Source organism: Macrobrachium rosenbergii, chromosome 28, assembly GCF_040412425.1.
Source record: "Macrobrachium rosenbergii isolate ZJJX-2024 chromosome 28, ASM4041242v1, whole genome shotgun sequence".
Taxonomy (NCBI): domain Eukaryota; kingdom Metazoa; phylum Arthropoda; class Malacostraca; order Decapoda; family Palaemonidae; genus Macrobrachium; species Macrobrachium rosenbergii.
In genome coordinates, this window is record NC_089768.1 from 7,302,170 (window position 1) to 7,320,000 (window position 17,831).

Genomic DNA, 17,831 nt, shown 5'->3' on the forward strand with positions numbered 1-17,831 from the left:
AGGAAAGAAATGTTAGAGAATTTGGGACGAAGGTAAAGTACGCTAGGAAGTAGGATTGTCTCCCTAAGGAAAGAAATGTTAGAGAATTTGGGACGAAGGTAAAGTACGCTAGGAAGTAGGAATGTCTCCCTAAGGAGAGAAATGTTAGAGACTTTGGGACGAAGGTACAGTACGCTAGGAAGTAGGAATGTCTCCCTAAGGAAAGAAATGTTAGAGAATTTGGGACGAAGGTAAAGTACGCTAGGAAGTAGGATTGTCTCCCTAAGGAAAGAAATGTTAGAGACTTTGGGACGAAGGTAAAGTACGCTAGGAAGTAGGAACGTCTCCCTAAGGAAAGAAATGTTAGAGAATTTTCTGGACGGTTCAGAACAGATGTTTGGAAAACACTGAATCATTCATAGAGAGCATGGGTCGTGTAAGCAAAGAAGTCTGTAGATATGCACTGCAAGACGAGGTGAAATGGGAGTTAGGAAAGGAATAAGAGATGAAGCCAGGCTTAGAAAATATGACAACGATGTGGCTAAACAATTGATTAGGTAGTCTACACGAAGCTGAGTCGCAGTTTCTACCTTCAATAACGCTGAAAATACCTTATTTTCCATCATAGTTTGTAATAAGAAACAAGAATGGTGAAAATTTTCACACCTAATAAGATTCTCACAATTCATACATAACCGTAGATACTTTCTCACCCAGAACCAAACTATTATGTATAAAATAGGTCAAATGAAAAACTGCCGTTAGTGAAACTAAAACAGCAATAAGGGTTTAGTTCTGTTAGATTGAAGGGATACTGGGATAGTAATAAAAAAAAATAGTAACACATGCACTGTATACTGAATGCACGATACATGATACAGAGAATGCAAATAGACTTATAGTATCTCACAACTGCAGCGCAGCAGTCTGAATGCGTGATTTCACTCAACAGTTTGCAATGCACAGCTGAGGGAGGGAAAGCTTCAGGTCATCGAAGAACAACATTCTTCTTCACTTCATCAAAGCTGAAATAACCGATTTGAGAGACAGTTTGTCACAGTTCCTCAGGGGACAAATGTGCGAAGTCACATGTGGTCGGCGAAGACTAAATTAGAGCAATAAAATCTGACAGAATGGCAAGAAGTTACTGTCTTTTCGGTGAATCACAATTCCCCGTTAAGAGGTAGCTCTCGACGAATCGTGAAGAAAGGTAAACTCGCAACCAGGAAATTATTGGAAAAAGATGTCAAGATTGAGGTGAATACTTACTATAGACGGGAGCCTAAGCGGGACCAAGATTTGTAGATACTAGCCACCTTCGTTTGATGTCTCTCTCGGTTCTATCACACATCCAAGACTATAAATATATGGGTCTCTCTCTTGGAAAGACTGATGACGAAATTAAAGATACCGTAAGATGCATAACACTTCAAGCAAAAAGGGGGATCAAAACCGTAAAAATATCACAGGCAATTTTGGGTTGGTTAGTGGAAATACTAAGAGGCAGCAGAATGATTAAACAGTTTGTAGGCAAGTTTCCAAAACAGATTACTTGTATGGAAATTAATGAATAAAAGAATAAATAAATCAATAAAAGCAAGAATGGTATTCTGTAGTACATACATGAAATTTAACTTGGTTCAAGTCTCGTTCAGTACTTGAAATATGCTTCTAAGGATATAAAGTGATTACGTTCTATGTAAGAGCTAGGAATAATAAGCAAGTAGAGGTAGCTGATCGGTTAGAAGTTGTCTCTAATTTTTGGTGCAAGCTAATAAGAGGTATAACATACAGGCGATTCCTATTATAATATACAGACTCCTGTTCTTATAAATTTTTTTGAGTCTACATCTAATTTATATGCATTTGTATACGTATGTACAATCATGCATACATACATACATACACACACATATCTGTATATATATATATATATATATATATATATATATATATATATATATATATATATATATGGATGGATGTATATATAGATAAAGAGAGAGAGAGAGAGAGAGAGAGAGAGAGAGAGAGAGAGAGAGAGAGAGAGAGAGAGAGAGAGAGAGAGAGAGAGAGAGAGAGATGAGATTAGATTAGATTCTTAATGCTACAAGCAAGCCTATGAGAGAAACGAATAAGATGTTGACGTGCTTAGAGCAAGAAGGTAACTGGCATAAATATGAGAAACGCTTCTTGGTATAACTTATCAGCGAAAACGCTTTAGCATTTTAAGAAAAGTCGAGGCAATATATATAAATGGAAAAGCACCGTATATGTGCATGCACTCCAGGACGCCGGCCTGTTAATTAGCCATAAGGATTGCTCATTTCCAACATAATTTTCTTCATTACAACTTTATTTGCTCAAGAAGAGAACTTTAATCTCGTTTCATGGCCCACATTGAGGTAATTAAATTCTTTGGCCTTCCCGATGATCTTCTGACGGATTTAGGAATTATTCTTTTTATGAATGTTTAACGTTTTAACATTAATATTCTCCGTATGTTTTGAAATTAACGTTCGAAACACATGTTAAGAATTTTAGTTCTCTCTCTCTCTCTCTCTCTCTCTCTCTTACTCCTTATATATCTATATATATGTGTGTATGTGTATATATATATATATATATATATATATATATATATATATATATATATATATATATATATATACACAGGGTGTCCATATGTCAGGATGCAATTTAAAATGCTTGGAGCTTCACAACTATACATAATAGAATTAATCTGTAAAAGGGATAAGAAAGCTTGATGTGTCTAGTTTATCTGTTCTTTAGTTTATATTTGTTATCTGTTTTATCAAATAATTTTCACAGTTTCTGAAACTTCTTTTTCAGACCTGCTGTTGACCCACGGCTTCGCAATGTTACATGTATTCCATAAGATTTTCTGGTGAAAATGTGTACCTTTTGGGAATATGAACAAGTATTGCGCTGAAGCACACGGCAATTGCATCATGTTTAAGATTACATTTCTCTGATCATGTATTGTCCCGATTGCGTTCAAAACGTTTTACTGGAAGTGACATCACCTTCCTTCTTCTAGAACTTTTCTCTTTATCTTGTTCCCAAAATGCCTTAATAACATCATCTATTCCATTTTCTACTGGAATCCTCAGATTTACTCATTCCAATTTTCGAGACCGACCAGTTTGGTTCTCTCTCTCTCTCTCTCTCTCTCTCTCTCTCTCTCTCTCTCTCTCTCTCTCTCTTCAAAAGAGAGTAATTATTAATGTAAACTGTTAGTGTGGTCACTAGTATTAATCTTAGCTTTTGAGATCTGAGTATAGGAGAAGTGTAAAAATTTGGTGGTAACGGCTCCCAAACAAAAAGTATGTTTTGTGAATCTAAAGCAGCTGCTAGTGATTTTACAAAGGTTTTCACAAGCTTGTTTAAGGTAAAGTGAATTTTCCTTATTATTACCATGGTATAATAAGGTGTGTTAAAAGAATTCTTGCCTAAGTGAAATCATTATGATAAATCTTTTGTGTTTTATGTGTTCTTGTGTTTGCAATCTCTTGATTTTTCACATTTTATATGTTTGTCATTTAACATTTATTTACTTAGCATTTAAATATTTCTTGATAATTTAACATTGCATACTTGATTTAATTTTCATTTACTAAGATTTTCTTTTCAAATCTTGAGTAATTTTTGATAGTTTAAATTTTGCTTGATTAATAGTTGAGGCTTATCTGCAATATATACGCAAGACAGTTACTAACAAGAATAATAAGATGCTCAAGGGGAACTGAGGGAAATACACAGATGGTGCCAAGTAACTCATTTCAACACTAAATGCATAATTACGTTAACATTGAATGCTCCAACACAAATTACTGAAGGTGACCGCACAATGAAAAATAAGTGAAAAATCAGACAGAGAAATAACAGGAATTGTGACTGACTAAGAAACCTTATTCCGGTACATTACCTTCATCAAGCTGATGGTGTCCTCGTTCAATAGGGCGCTGGCGATGGAGGAGGGAGTTAAAATGCCACTACAATGGTATACTGGTTCGAACCTCGGGGTTGAACACGTGGAAAGTTTGAGGGTCAGGCAAGGTTAAGGACATCTGTCCTGGGTGGTGTTCTGAGCACTTCTCTCTCTCAGTTTTCATTGCATCGTCTATAAATAACCTTCGGAGATTACGCCGTCGCATCTTCGCAGATGGTGCAAAGGTCAATCTTCGTCACATTTTCCATAATGACCACATGGCATTAGTCAACCTCGTGGAGGATTAACAGGGCATGACTTTCTCTTTTTTTTGGCACTTCCCTTGTCACTGGTTGACGCCAAGAAGGTACAACGGTCACCTGGGAACAAGGCCTTAGGCAGTCATTTGGACAGAGAGAAAGGTTAGGCTTAACCATTTTGGGGAATGAAGGAGAGAGTTCATGAAGCGGCCAATGGAAACCCATAGTTCTCATAATTAAAACAATTGAAATGAATTTTATTTCTTTCTCTGCTATGTTATGGATGTAAAACGGGTGAGGGGGGGCTATGACAGAGGTTCCTTCCGTCGCAATATACATACATATTTATATATATAAATAAATATATATATATATATATATATATATATATATATATATATATATATATATATATACAGTATATATATATATACATATATATACATATATATATATACATATATACATATTTTCATGATGCTGCCTTGTAATGTGTATATCTTCCTATAATTTTGATATATTTACTCTTTCATTTATCATTTCATTTATCATGTACTATGTGTAATGATGATAATTATTATATATTTTTTTTCACAAACATTAAGGTACAAATGTCATTTAATATCCAGTTTGCTCTACCTCAGGAATATCACCGAAGGGGAATTATGACTGATAAACGATTCGACACCTGGGATATTCCCGAAGCATTACAGTTAGGGTTCCGTAAAGGTCTTGGTATTTGTGATGCATTCTTATCAATATCTACCGTCTTGGGCAGTGCTCTAGTTCAGCCTTTGACCGAGTGAATCATGAAGCACTTACCTATAAGCTAAGATTATTGGTAATTGGTAGATCTTCTATGAAAATTTTAAAAGAATTTTTAATTAGCAAAACCCGAAAGGGTCTATGTTGAGGACCAAAATAGTAAATTTAGAATTTCATTTCAGGGGTTCCTCTAGGTAGTGTTCTTGGACCTTTGTTATTTATTATTTCTACTAATGACATGTGGGAAGGTTGGGAGAACAAAATTATTGCATATGCCGATGATGCTATTCTTCTAGCGAGGCGAAAATGATAATAAATGGTTTACCATGACTGAGGAAGTTCTAAATATGTAAATCATTACGAAGGTTTTTCCTCAATATGAGTAACCTCTATTCCGTTTCGGAATATATTTCGCCAGGAACCACCTCCGAGAAGTTTTTTTTTTCTACTATATTCAAGTACAGTTAGCCAAATAAAACTGTTAAATCTAGAATCTGACCAAAACGTTTGTAGAGATGAAGACTTATTTCAAAAGATAAGTAAAAAATGAGCCGAAGTTTCTTCGGCGCAATCGATTTTTCTGTACATCATATAATCAAGGCCACGGAAAATAGATCTATCTTTCGGTGGTCTCGGTATAATGCTGTATGAGCAGCGGCCCATCAATCTTTAACCCGGCCCGGTGGTGGTCTGTCCTATATCGTTGCCAGATGCAAGATCATGGCTAATTTTAACCTTAAATAAAATAAAAACTACTGAGGCTAGAGGGCTGCAATTTGGTACGTTTCATGATTGGAGGGTGAATGATCAACATACCAATTTGCAACCCTCTAGCGTCAGCAGTTTTTAAGATATGAGGACGGACAGAAAAAGTGCGGACAGAATAAAGTGCAGACGGACAGACAAAGCCATCTCGATAGTTTTCTTTTACAGAACTCTAAAAATATGTGATGTGATAGCATAGCACGCTAGCATCTCTTAAGTTAAAATCTATTACTTTAAACGGATTTCCAACTTCTTGGCTGTGAGGCGTGGAAATTGAGCGATATATTCGAAATATAGAATAAATGATAAATTTCATTTGCTTTCCTGCTGCGGTGGCATTTCAGTCATGTAGTCGTGAAATATGTGGCACTGACAATCCAAAAATCCCTCTCTCTCTCTCTCTCTCTCTCTCTCTCTCTCTCTCTCTCTCTCTCTCTCTCTTTTCAAGCTTACACAGGATTTGGTTTACTCTCACATTAGAAAGTGAGCAGAAGTTAAATGAAGCAAACCAACGAGGTCTTCCAAAGATTTGTTCAGTCCCTGAGTCGCTTAAGCAGCTAAGGGTTAGCTTTTGGGAGAAACGGGTAAATGAGGTGGAAAAGCATCTGGAAAATTGATCTAAGGAAACAGAGTAATTTTGACGTTAGAGGGAGATGGCTTTAATTCATCATGTGATCTTGCTCTTTGTAAAGTTCAAGACATAGTAAGTTCATTAGAGTTCCATTGAAGTTTTAAATGCTCACACTAATTCCTGCTGTTTTTCTTCAGTGTTTCTAGTCAGTACCGTATTATCTATAACCTTCAGATATTTCACATTCCACTGACGAATCACTTTCTTATATCCAAATATCACAGCCATGTGGCTTCTGTTTTATATTTCTATGTGCAAAATCCTTTTTCTGAATGTGCTTTTGAGGTAAACGCAAGCCTTACACATTGCCGGCACTTCAAAAATTTTTCACAATACTAATCGTACTTTCTTAGAAATAATCTGCTGCATATGCAGCCAGTACCATTTCTAAATTCTGTCTGTAAATCATGAAATAGTAAGTGGAATTTATGCTGGAATACCATAAAATTGAACGATAAAACAAATGAGGGGCCAAAGGTGTTGGGAATGGCAAAATTTTCTGGTGTCAATCATTCTCGACATCGACGACAGTCGTTACGCCTGGAATCGTGGGATAGAACGACAAATCGACTGTGGATGGTAGGCACAAGCGCCTACAACTATTTCCTCCAGGGAATAATGCAGTCTAAAGGACACAGAAAACACTCCTCTGTCAAAGCTTCCTCCAAAGAAGTTTTTGATTGGGTAGGAATGTTTGACATCACAGAGAAAAAAAAGAGAGACTTTAGACATTTTGTCATGCCTCCTTACTGGATCCTGGAGGCTAAAGAGGACCCAAGGGCTTTTGGTATATGTAAATAAGAAACAGAGAAAATAGCTCCTTCATGGCCGTTTGAATAATGGCTGAGAAGGCTCTCTCTCTCTCTCTCCCTCTCCTGACTGGAATTTCATTTGAGACATTTCTGCATTCGGACTGATGAATCAGGGCAACGCAAAATATGCGAAGAATAGATTTTCTCTTCTACTTTTCAAATCGCCAAATACTATGCTGCTTTATACAAAACAATGAATGGTAAACTCTTCGTTATAGGAAGGAATTATTCAACAAGGACGTCTCGCTTTATCTTCATTAACCGAACGGTAGAATCCTTACACTAATACCGGTCTTCATGAGATAATCGGTACGTTAAAAGTTGTATTGACAGTTAGACATTTCCTTATCACATTTGGCCATGTCTAACTTATGTTCACCATATCATACGTAACAAAATTCCCATACAATTTACTTTTTTTATGAAACTGCAGCGCAGTTGCAAGTATTTTTAAATATTTAATATACTTCAGTAAATCTTAGATATTATATGGCATAATTAAAAAAAATGTGCTGTTTGCTGAAAGTTGCTTGATACTGTTTTGCAAACATTTTTGTTAAGTTCTGCTCTACCGCTAATGACCCAAGCTGCCCGGTCGATCCCTACTCATTGCATGATCTCGCCTACACATTACAATTTGCTGTTAATTCGTGACTTTTTATTTTCGTCCACTTTGTAAGTTGCTTGTTACCATTCCATTGTATTATTATATCTAGTTCTCATATCTGGCAGCAGATGTCCTTGGAGCCTTTTTCTTTTCCGAAGAATTTTCGTCAGAAAAATTAGGCATTTACGTTCAAATTAACATTTTCTAACCAAGCTCTGAAGTAAATAATACATTTTCTAACCAAGCTCTGAAGTAAATAATACTATCAAATCTCCCCCATTTCTCTTTATATCCTAGTGAATTTACAGAAAAGAGGTTTACAGCTGAAATCTCGTTCCTTAAAGGTCCAAATATCTTTTAGATATCGAACAGAACTTTTTGACTAATACCATTTTGAACGATGCATATCCCAATACAGCTGATAATGTTTTGGCTATAGGAAATGAAAAGGGATTAATGTAAATCAGTTTGAATTACTGACAAATCAACCGCGAGAGTATCAAGTCTAAAAGAACGTTACTGGAACCTTGCTGAACTGGAAGTCTGGATTTGGAACCTTGTTGACGGTCACAGCCGACCACGGGCACGGGCGCTGACACCGACTTCGTCTCTTAGGACAGGTAAAGAGTTTTTCCAAAGTTTGATCTTAATTTTAGGACAAAAAATGAAGATTTTCTTTCCTGGTTGTTATGATAGTGGAGATTTGAGAATAATGGCAGCATGGTGTATAATTCTTTTGTATAGGCCCATTACACATGAATTTGTGGGTCCAGTAGAGGTACCTTGGGAGGTGTGAGACCATTTCAGGATACAGCTGCAAGCACGTAATAAGGTGCTCCGTAATTCCCAATCAGCTTGATACTCCGCTGATATTATGATTGAAGTGGTTTCAGTGTGGATGTAAATTAAACCATCAAAAAGGTTAGCTTAACCTAGAGGAAATTTTGCAAACAGACTAGGCTGCCATAGGCATCAGATGACAGCAGTTCATTGTAACTTGACCACCTTTGAGGAAATATCAGGTGAAAGCAGTGGCGTCGCTATGGGGGGTCCAGAAGCTTGGCCCACCACTGGCCCCCTAGTTGAAATTCCCTTTGTAGCTAAACTTTAACCCCTAACAGTATTTGATACATTTGCATACACTAAGAGTTGAGAATTAATTGAAAATGGAGCTTTATAATTTCAAATGCAGGTTTAGTAATTACTAATACTATTTTCCTTCATTCACATGAATATGTACATTCGAGAATAGTATATTTTACCAATTACAGAATTGGTACATTAGTTTTGTGTAATTTTTTTGGGCCCTCCAAAAACTATCTTGGCCCCATCTAGGCCCCACCAACTGATGGAATGCCAGCTACGCCACTGGGTGAAATTCAGGGTAAAAGTTCGTTTCCGATCCGAACTCCAATTCAACATGAGGGCTAGTACTAAACACGGCGAAACAGTGATTCATCTACACTGTTTCACCTGGGGGTGTCAAATGTATTTCGCCGCGTTTAGTACTAAACCCTGGGGGGTCAGATGTATTTCGCCGTGTTTAATACTAGCCCCTGGGGGGTCAAATGTTTTTCGCCGTGTTTAATACTAGCCCCTGGGGGATCAAATGTCCCTAAGTGCATTTCGCAAAATTGAAACAGAAAAATCCTCAATTATCTACATATATTTTATTTTTTATTGTGATAAATATTAGTTTGCAAGAATTATGTGTATGGAATATTTTTTTTTTCATTTTCTTAAGATTCGAAAGATATAAAAAATCGAGTAGTGATGCTCGGACCGGAAACGAACATTATCCAAAGTAAGTCTGGGAATAAGGAAAAGGACTGAAATCAGATCAAGAAAAAGCAATGTTCATCAGTAGGTTCTATTAAAAGAAATGAAAATGTTGATTATATTTTATTCTAATATGAACTAAATGAACTATTAATTCTCCTCGCTGTTTATCTTTTTGTGTATGTTTTACTCCTAATTGTGGTGCATTTTAAAATACTCGTTCAGTATTTTCGCACCCCTCGTCGGTAGGTAGGTGTTAGTTTCGTAGAATTTAACATTCGGTGTTTGACCGAGGTCTCTTTAACTGTGCATCACTGGAAGGTATTTCAAGATTTTTTATAAGAATACAGAAAAAATGTTGGTGTATCTTGGCAACAATGGGCTTGACAGTGCGTCAAAAGTACCGTTAAGACTGTGGCCAGGTAAGACATGAACATTCGGAGATCAACGGGATTTTAAAATAGTGATTATCCTAGACATTTCGAAATTAATTTCATGTGTTAAAGTCTCGTGTGTTATTTTGTCGAATTCGATGTTTATTTCAGTTGGAAACATTTAACTCATTTTCACTTTTTTTGTGTCTGACAACAATTGGAGACCCCACTTGAGAACCACAAAGCCAAAGCCTTAGTCCTTAATTTCTGGTTAGGTTTCAGGGTAAATAAAAAAAAAAAAGTTAAGTTTCAGTGGGATGTCTGGGCGGGAGCAATAGCCAGTCAGGCTGGCCTAGGTTAAGTTAGGTCAGGATACATCTTTGTATTTTTCCCAATACTTTATATTGTCATAGATTGTTAAGTTGGGGCTATGGGAAACGGTCAATAGGATGTTGCACTAATGGAAAAAAAAAAGCTCATCCCTAAAAATCACTTTCAAGATTTGGCGACATATTTTTAGAGAAAGATTGAATTCCCAGCCATCAATCCTGCAATAACATTGTCTACCAGTAAGTGGAACAAATAGTAATATATTTATAATAAGACACAATTCTTGTTTTAATGGTAACTGGATCATCAAACATTTCTTGCCTAGTAAGAAATAAACTTTCTAAATATATATTTTTTTAAATAGTATTTGAGTAGTAGTTCCTGAGGTGGTCAATGCTATAGTAGGGTTTGTAGGCATCTGGTTTAAAAGGGATCAGAACTACTTAGATTATTCTCGGTCAAATAAGGTACAGAATACAAGGGCAAGGAGAGTCTTTAACTCAGGTATGTAGGGTTAAAGTTTACTGGTATCTGGAAACTGATACAAGCAACCGGCAACTAAGATAAAAGACAGATTTCGACCAGAGTAACTGACTGGACTACTTTGATTTCCACTTAAGATATTATAGTTCAATTTGATACAAATATTAGGTGAAGCAAATCATGCTGAGCAGTTTTTTTCTTTCCTCTTGTACTCTGGTATTAATAATCTTGAATCACTTATCACTGTTCAAGTTTTTAAAGTTTCATGGACTTTAAACACAAAGTATCTTGTGCATATTTTAACACGTTGAATTTCATCATTGTCCTAAGTGGTCTGCTGAGGTTGTCAATTGCATTAAAGGAAATTTAATGATTTTTAGGGCATTGTGTGATTTTCTAGAAGTCTGCCATTTAGTTTAAGCAATTGATGTACTTATTGAGGAAGTTTTGATATTTCCTTTATAATGGAAAACCCCTAGGGCTAAAGATAAGTGAAGTGCATGTGAAATCTTATATCAATTCAAGATGTTGCTGCTATACTACTAATTAATCCACCTGAGTTGTTGACACTGTACTGGTTAAACATGGAGCGTCTTATTTTATGCTGAAGTTGTGTGACCTGCGAGGGAGGGGCACTGTTGTTTTTCTGTAGCTTTCTTGTTGTTGTTAGATTCAGCCAGCCTTGTGCTGGCACGGCCTCTTGCTCTTCAGCCGCCAGTAACTGGTGACTAAGATTCTGCCAAGAAAAGAAAAATAAATATTCTTACAAGTGCAGTTTATGGTGTGAACCATTCCCTCACTGGCGATACCTTTCGACTCAATCTAACCATTGGGCCAGACGTGAAAAGGGGTAGTGGGAGAGAAGGTGTTATAGCAGCAAGTCCTAGTGAGTAGAAGAGCCTGGGGAGGAAGGGATAAAATTCAAGTCAGAGAAAAAGGATGAGAAATAAAGTTCCTTTTGGACAAAGTGTAAAGCTTAAGATGAAGGCATAGGGACAGCAGAGTGTAGTTTCAGTCTTAAGAAGAGGAGACTGAGAAGGAAGAGGCGAATGTGCGAGGGGAGAATAAGCATGGTTATATTTGACTTTATTGAGGGAACAGGGGAATGATGGTGATGACTGGGAGGTGATGCTGATAATGAGTAGTGAATGGATGATGTTCTTTGCTCACACATAAGGTGGCTGTATGCCATCACGGCCTTGCCCATAGAGCAGTCCATACGTAACTTGGCGAAGTGGAATGCTGTATGAATGCCTGAGAGGTGCATCAAAAAGTGCATCTGCTTCTAGGGTGCTGTTCAGTGATCTGTAAACGTTGTGGATTGTGAGGGTTGTGCCCTCTAGAATGATTTTGACACTTAATGATTCTACTTCAGGCCCACAGTCTATGTTTGGAACCTGGGAGGAGGGAATGCTGTTTCTGATCAGTGTTAGAAGCCCGCTTCTGGTATACACTGTGCCCTTTGAAGGAAAAGGATCTGTGTTCTCTAAGGAGTGTTCTTGCAGAAGAATGATATCATGACTTCCTAAGGATGTTTTTGACTGCAGTAATGCAATGTTCCATTGACCTATCTTCAGCAGTTCTCTGTCATTATTGAGGGGGTTATTTGGGTTTGTGTCAGAGCTGGTGGTGGAATTGGTGTCACTGTCTGTGTTCATGAAATCATTCGTTTAAACAGTGAACTTTTGAGGAACTTCTGGATGGCAATGTCAGCAAGGGTTTTGACGAATTCGTTTATTTCTAGACAATTCTGATGAGCAGAGCACTATGGTAAAGTAAAATGTTCATAAGCATCAGGTATAATGTACCCCACAGTTTAGAGGAAAGAAAATTGCTGTACCATGCATTATAACATGATATTCCTGAGCCACCCTCTTGTAAATGTATCAACTAGCCTATAATAAATTTGGAGATTTGTGGTTTAGATGTTTTTAAAACTTTTGGATTTAAAATGGTCTAACTTTTCATTTCAGATGTGTATAACTGCCAGAGCCTACAGAATCCAGTGGCCAAAGGTGGCAATAGAAAAAACTCCAGTGGGGAAACCCAACTTGTATTTGACTGATGGGAGGATATGGAAAATACAGGAACTAGTATGGTAGATGATCAATTGAAGAAAACATACCAAACATTATAATTAGGATGAAAACTGCAGGACTCCGCAACCATCAGGTGAAAGTTAAGTTTTTATTTACACATTCAAAGTTTTCCTGGAAATGTCAATATCATTTAGGCTGCAAAGTAAATGGAAAGTCTTATTTAATGGTAGCTATTTAAACTTACCCTAGAATGTAACCTGAAACAATCTCTCACGATTTAAAAAAAAAATTTATTGCATTTCATGATTAGTGATTCAGAAATAATCTGAAAAGTAAGATTGTATTTTGGTCTGTAAAATGGGATGGGAAACATGGTAAGTGTAAAGATAGCTAATACAAGGGAGTCATAGATTTCAGCTTTGTAGTATTGCACTAGTGCCGGGCTTGCACTTATTGAGAAATCACGGCACAAATTAATTGTTAATGATCAAAGCTATAAAAGATCATTTGCTTTTTAAATTTTACAATATTCATAGAAATCTACTTAAAATATGTTGATTATATGAAACGTTCCAATTTTTACCTCATCCATGAATCTGCTGTAGGTACTGGTGGATAAAAATTCAAGTAACTGTTTTGTATTCCAGATGCTACCTTAGATGGTGTGATAACAAAGTCTAACTATATCATTAACCATTTTATTCATTTTAAAGATGTAGCATAACCAGTTTTGTGTACTACTTAAACTTCCACACGTAGTTGGAAATAATACAGAGCAGTCAGCTCTTCAAGTTAATCTTTGGAATATGTTTTAACAGAATTTTATTAGGTATGTGTCAATTTTACTTGTTTCATGCTATGAGCAAATATGATATTGTACACCTGTGCAAAATGTCATAAAATTTTTATTTTAAATTTTTATACCTAAGCCTTTAGTTCTACTTGACATGGTATGCATACTAGTGAAGCATCATGAGGATAGGACATTGTGGGTGGCATGCAGTAGGTTGTGAAATATATTTGCTGGATAAGTGTTAGATAAAAAGGTGACAGACAATTTACCTGTCTTATAACTACTTTTTCTCTTTATTTCAACAGTGAAAATCCTAGTCTTGATTTTAATTACTGATTTTGGACGTTTTTCATGCCAATTAGAACCCTAAATACTTACATTTCGAGATACTGTTTGATACACAGCATATTGATAAAGGAGTTTTCCAACAGAGGTAAGTGAAATTAACCCTTAAAACTGAAAATTGACTTAAGCTCTGCAATTTTCTCCCTTGACCATCGTGCAAAGTGTTCAAAATGAAGCATTTCACAAGACTGGCCTATATGTTTAATTGATTGAAGCTTTTCTAGCCAATTTCAGTTATTAAAGGTTTATGGTATTCTGGTTGGAGCAGCTAGGTTTCTCACCATGCTATACTTAAAGGACATTTCAGCCACTCATTGAAATTACATAACGTTCCTAATATCAGAAAGTAGTGGTCTTGAAATTATATCCAAGATTTTTCATATGGAAGAAGCAATGATAGTTTATTGTATGTGGAAGTATAGGTCTACTTAATAAGAACTTGCTATTAAATAGGTCATAAAGGCATTTGGCAGAAACTTAATATAGAATTTTTTCCAAACAATTCCGCTTACAAGTTTTTTTTTTTTTTACTTTCAAACCATGAATTGACTCACTGCCCTCATTAGTTTCCTTTCAGCTCATAATATGTGTAGGTCTTAAATTAGTGTTTTGTGCGTTTGTCATCTTAGAATTTTGACTTATTTTAGTGGGTATAAGATAAGTTTCCCATTGACTTGGCTAAACAATCACTTCTAAAATTACCTAATATTTTTAGACTGTAGGAACTAGGGTAGTTTATTGTATATAAGCATAGGTCTACTTCATAAGAACTTGCTTGGCAAGTAGGTTCCATTATGAGTGAGTCATAAAGGCATTTGACAAACTTAATACAGATATTTCTCCTTATAATTCAGTTTACAAGTTTTTGTTTTTACTTTCAAGGGGGGCTGCTGACGCCATAAGGCCCCATTATAAAGTGGGTGACAGTTTCCACCTTATGATTGATGGGATTTGCTTCAAATTTTTACCACTTAATATACAACTAATACTGAAAGTACACAGGTGGGGAAATAAAGAAATTCGACCTCTAAGTTTATAAATTTTGCTGTAAAAAAACATATTTTTCAAAAATCATATGAAAAAAAAGTTGCACTCAAAAATAATTTTCCCCACTTGTAATTATAGATATATAGTTATACTATATGCTGTAAAAGTTTCATTGAATCTCAAACCACGATTTGATTCGTTGCTCTAATCAGTTTAATTTTGTTTCATAAAATATGTAGGTTCTAAATTAGTGTTTTGTGTTTGTCATCTTAAAATTTTGACTTATTGTAGAGGGTCTCAAGATTAGCTTTTCATTGGCTTGGCTGAGCATTCACTTTTAAAATTACTTAATGTTTTCTGGAAACTGCATCTTGAGTAATGTTTGCAGAAAAATAGTTTGGGAATGATAGAAAATTTGCACCCCTGTAGATTATGAAAAGTAAACCAAGTTTCTTTTACTAGAGAATTAGGAATAATTAAGGCTATACATTGAATGGGCAAAATTTAAAATCTTAACAGACAGGATTGTCAAACTTATATTTAATTCTAAAGGAGAAAGTGAATTTTGCAATTTGAAAGTTAACAGTGACAACTCCTTGGTTACCAAAGTATTTCAATGATCAAATTCGCATTTTGACCTTTACAAAACTTAGATCTTCTTTAAATGAGAAATTACACTATACTCCATCGGCTCCTTCATGGCGAAAAGGGCAGGGCATGGGAGGTGACCGGCGCTGCCACATCAAATATTCCCACTCACGTTGTATGGTATATGAAGGCAGCATAAGTTATACAACACAAATATAATTGGTTGCTAATCAATTTTTGCCAATTATTAAAGGCCCTCGTAATTTTCTAGCATTTAACAACAAAAAAACACGTTTATTCTTAAACGTGACAAAAAAAATTTCCAGCGCTGCCAGTTCTTCTCTTACCTGTTAAGCTGACCTCAGGGCATGAAGATGTCAAACAGCCCGTGCCTCCACAAGGGAAGCTCAGTCAAAACACTCACTGACTCATTAAGGAGTCTGTCGCCTTACAAACATGGAAGGAAGTCCTCGTTCCCGCATTAATCTTCATCCACAGGCTCGAGAAATCGATCATAACCCTGGCATTCTTGTGTATTATTATCAATATGACATTCATGAACCAAATAATCATCTATTTGTTTTGACAAACCCTTATGAAGACCATAAAACACAATAGATATTTTTCATCGGGTATGGGCACTCATGCAAAGGTATCTTGTATGTTATAACGATAAAAACTGATACAAAAACAAAGAAAAACAGTGAAATATTCCGAGTAAATGGCAAATGGTGGAATTAAGTCTGTAAAGAAAACTGATATATGTTATGAATACTCTAACTGGAAAGAAACGAAGGACCATATTATGAATAGATGATAAATTAAATAGTTGCACAATAATCTTATATATATATATATATATATATATATATATTATATATATATATATATATATATATATATATTGATTCATTGTATATATATATATATATTTTATATATATATATATATATATATATATATATATATTTATATATATATATATATATATATACACAGTAAATTGACACAAAAACAAGTACATTAAAAGTGGAAGTCCAGTAGCGTGAGATAATCACAAAAAGGTCCAAAAGAGATTCAATGAGGCCTATTTGAAAAACAGACCTGGAAGAATGGAAATATTTTCTTTAAGGAGTTTCGAGGCAATAGAGAACACCCAGAAGTATACTGCTCCCAGGAGACATTAACAAACGCCAAAGGTTAAACCTTCTTGACAGAAGCACGGATTAAAAGGGGTAAATGGGAAGGGTCAGGCCTTGAAAACTCGAGAGAAGTACATTTGGCAACGAAGGGGACAACGCCTAAATCGCCATGAAGGCGTCGATAGAGTATAGCGCTGCATGCTCAGCTTTCAAAATGCTAATGCACAATAGAAGGTTGGGTAAGGAAATCTGCCTTCAGATTAAAAGCTCTATTTAGTTTTCCAGTATTCAAAATTTCACTTTGCTCAGATAGTTACAGGGCTTCTGTGAAATCTGAATTCAGATATCCAGATAAGCATGTTCATTTGAATGAGTTCACTCATCCTATCTGTATTCTAGTATCCAAAATCGAACTTTGGCTAGCATATCCACCAAAAGACAGTTTAAAAAAATTACTTACGTTCTTGCTAGTTTTTTGCATCCTGGGGAATTGAAGCACACATCCCCTGGGAATCAGTACTGAATGAAGTTTTTTAATGAATGGGACATTATTTTAGCAAAAACATTTGTTGCTACTGAAATGTAAATTTTATAGTTTTAAACGTATATTTTGATAGGTAATTATTTGAGTTCAGTGTATATCAAAAAATATTTGTCTCGCATAAATTACTGAGAGTTATTCTTGACTTATTCTTTCAGAGAACAATTGGTCGCTTCTTTGAGGGAGTAAATATACAATCACAAAACTGGAGGTGATATATATTAAGGACTCTGTCACCTTCAAGAAAATTGCTTATTCTGTGTTGCAAGTGGAATATGGGACCTGTGACTTCAACAACAGGAATAAGAATACATCAGGATTTTGAGTCCCGTGATTGTTCCTAATTTTGAAAGTTTTTGTGTAAAAGCGTTGACAGTGAGGCTCTAAATACCTTGATATTTGATCATTAATCATTCAAAGTTAGTTCTTTTAGGTAACACTACAGAAACTATTGTTTTCTATTAATTTTGCTTCAATTCTTAAAATATTTAATGACTTGGTACTGGCTATTTTCCTCATATTAGATACCATTGCATTACTTACACATACTCGCCAATCTTTCATTTTGAATTTTCGAGAAAGAATTCTCGCCAGTCTTTCATTCTGAATTTTCGAGAAAGAATCAAGTTTAACTCTACTATATATCAGTCATTCAAAAC

General features: G+C 35.6%; 1 long non-coding RNA gene across 1 annotated transcript in view; it reads left to right on the top strand.

The window, feature by feature from the left end:
• The first annotated feature begins 8,232 nt into the window (after positions 1-8,232).
• LOC136853890 (uncharacterized) overlaps positions 8,233-17,831 on the top strand; it is a 9,717-nt gene continuing 118 nt past the window's right edge. Inside the window, exons 1-4 of the long non-coding RNA XR_010857557.1 lie at positions 8,233-8,391; positions 12,711-12,909; positions 13,875-14,002; positions 17,331-17,831. The exon at positions 17,331-17,831 is cut by the window's right edge and continues 118 nt beyond it. This is a non-coding gene — a long non-coding RNA (uncharacterized lncRNA). The remainder of the gene's footprint in view (positions 8,392-12,710; positions 12,910-13,874; positions 14,003-17,330) is intronic.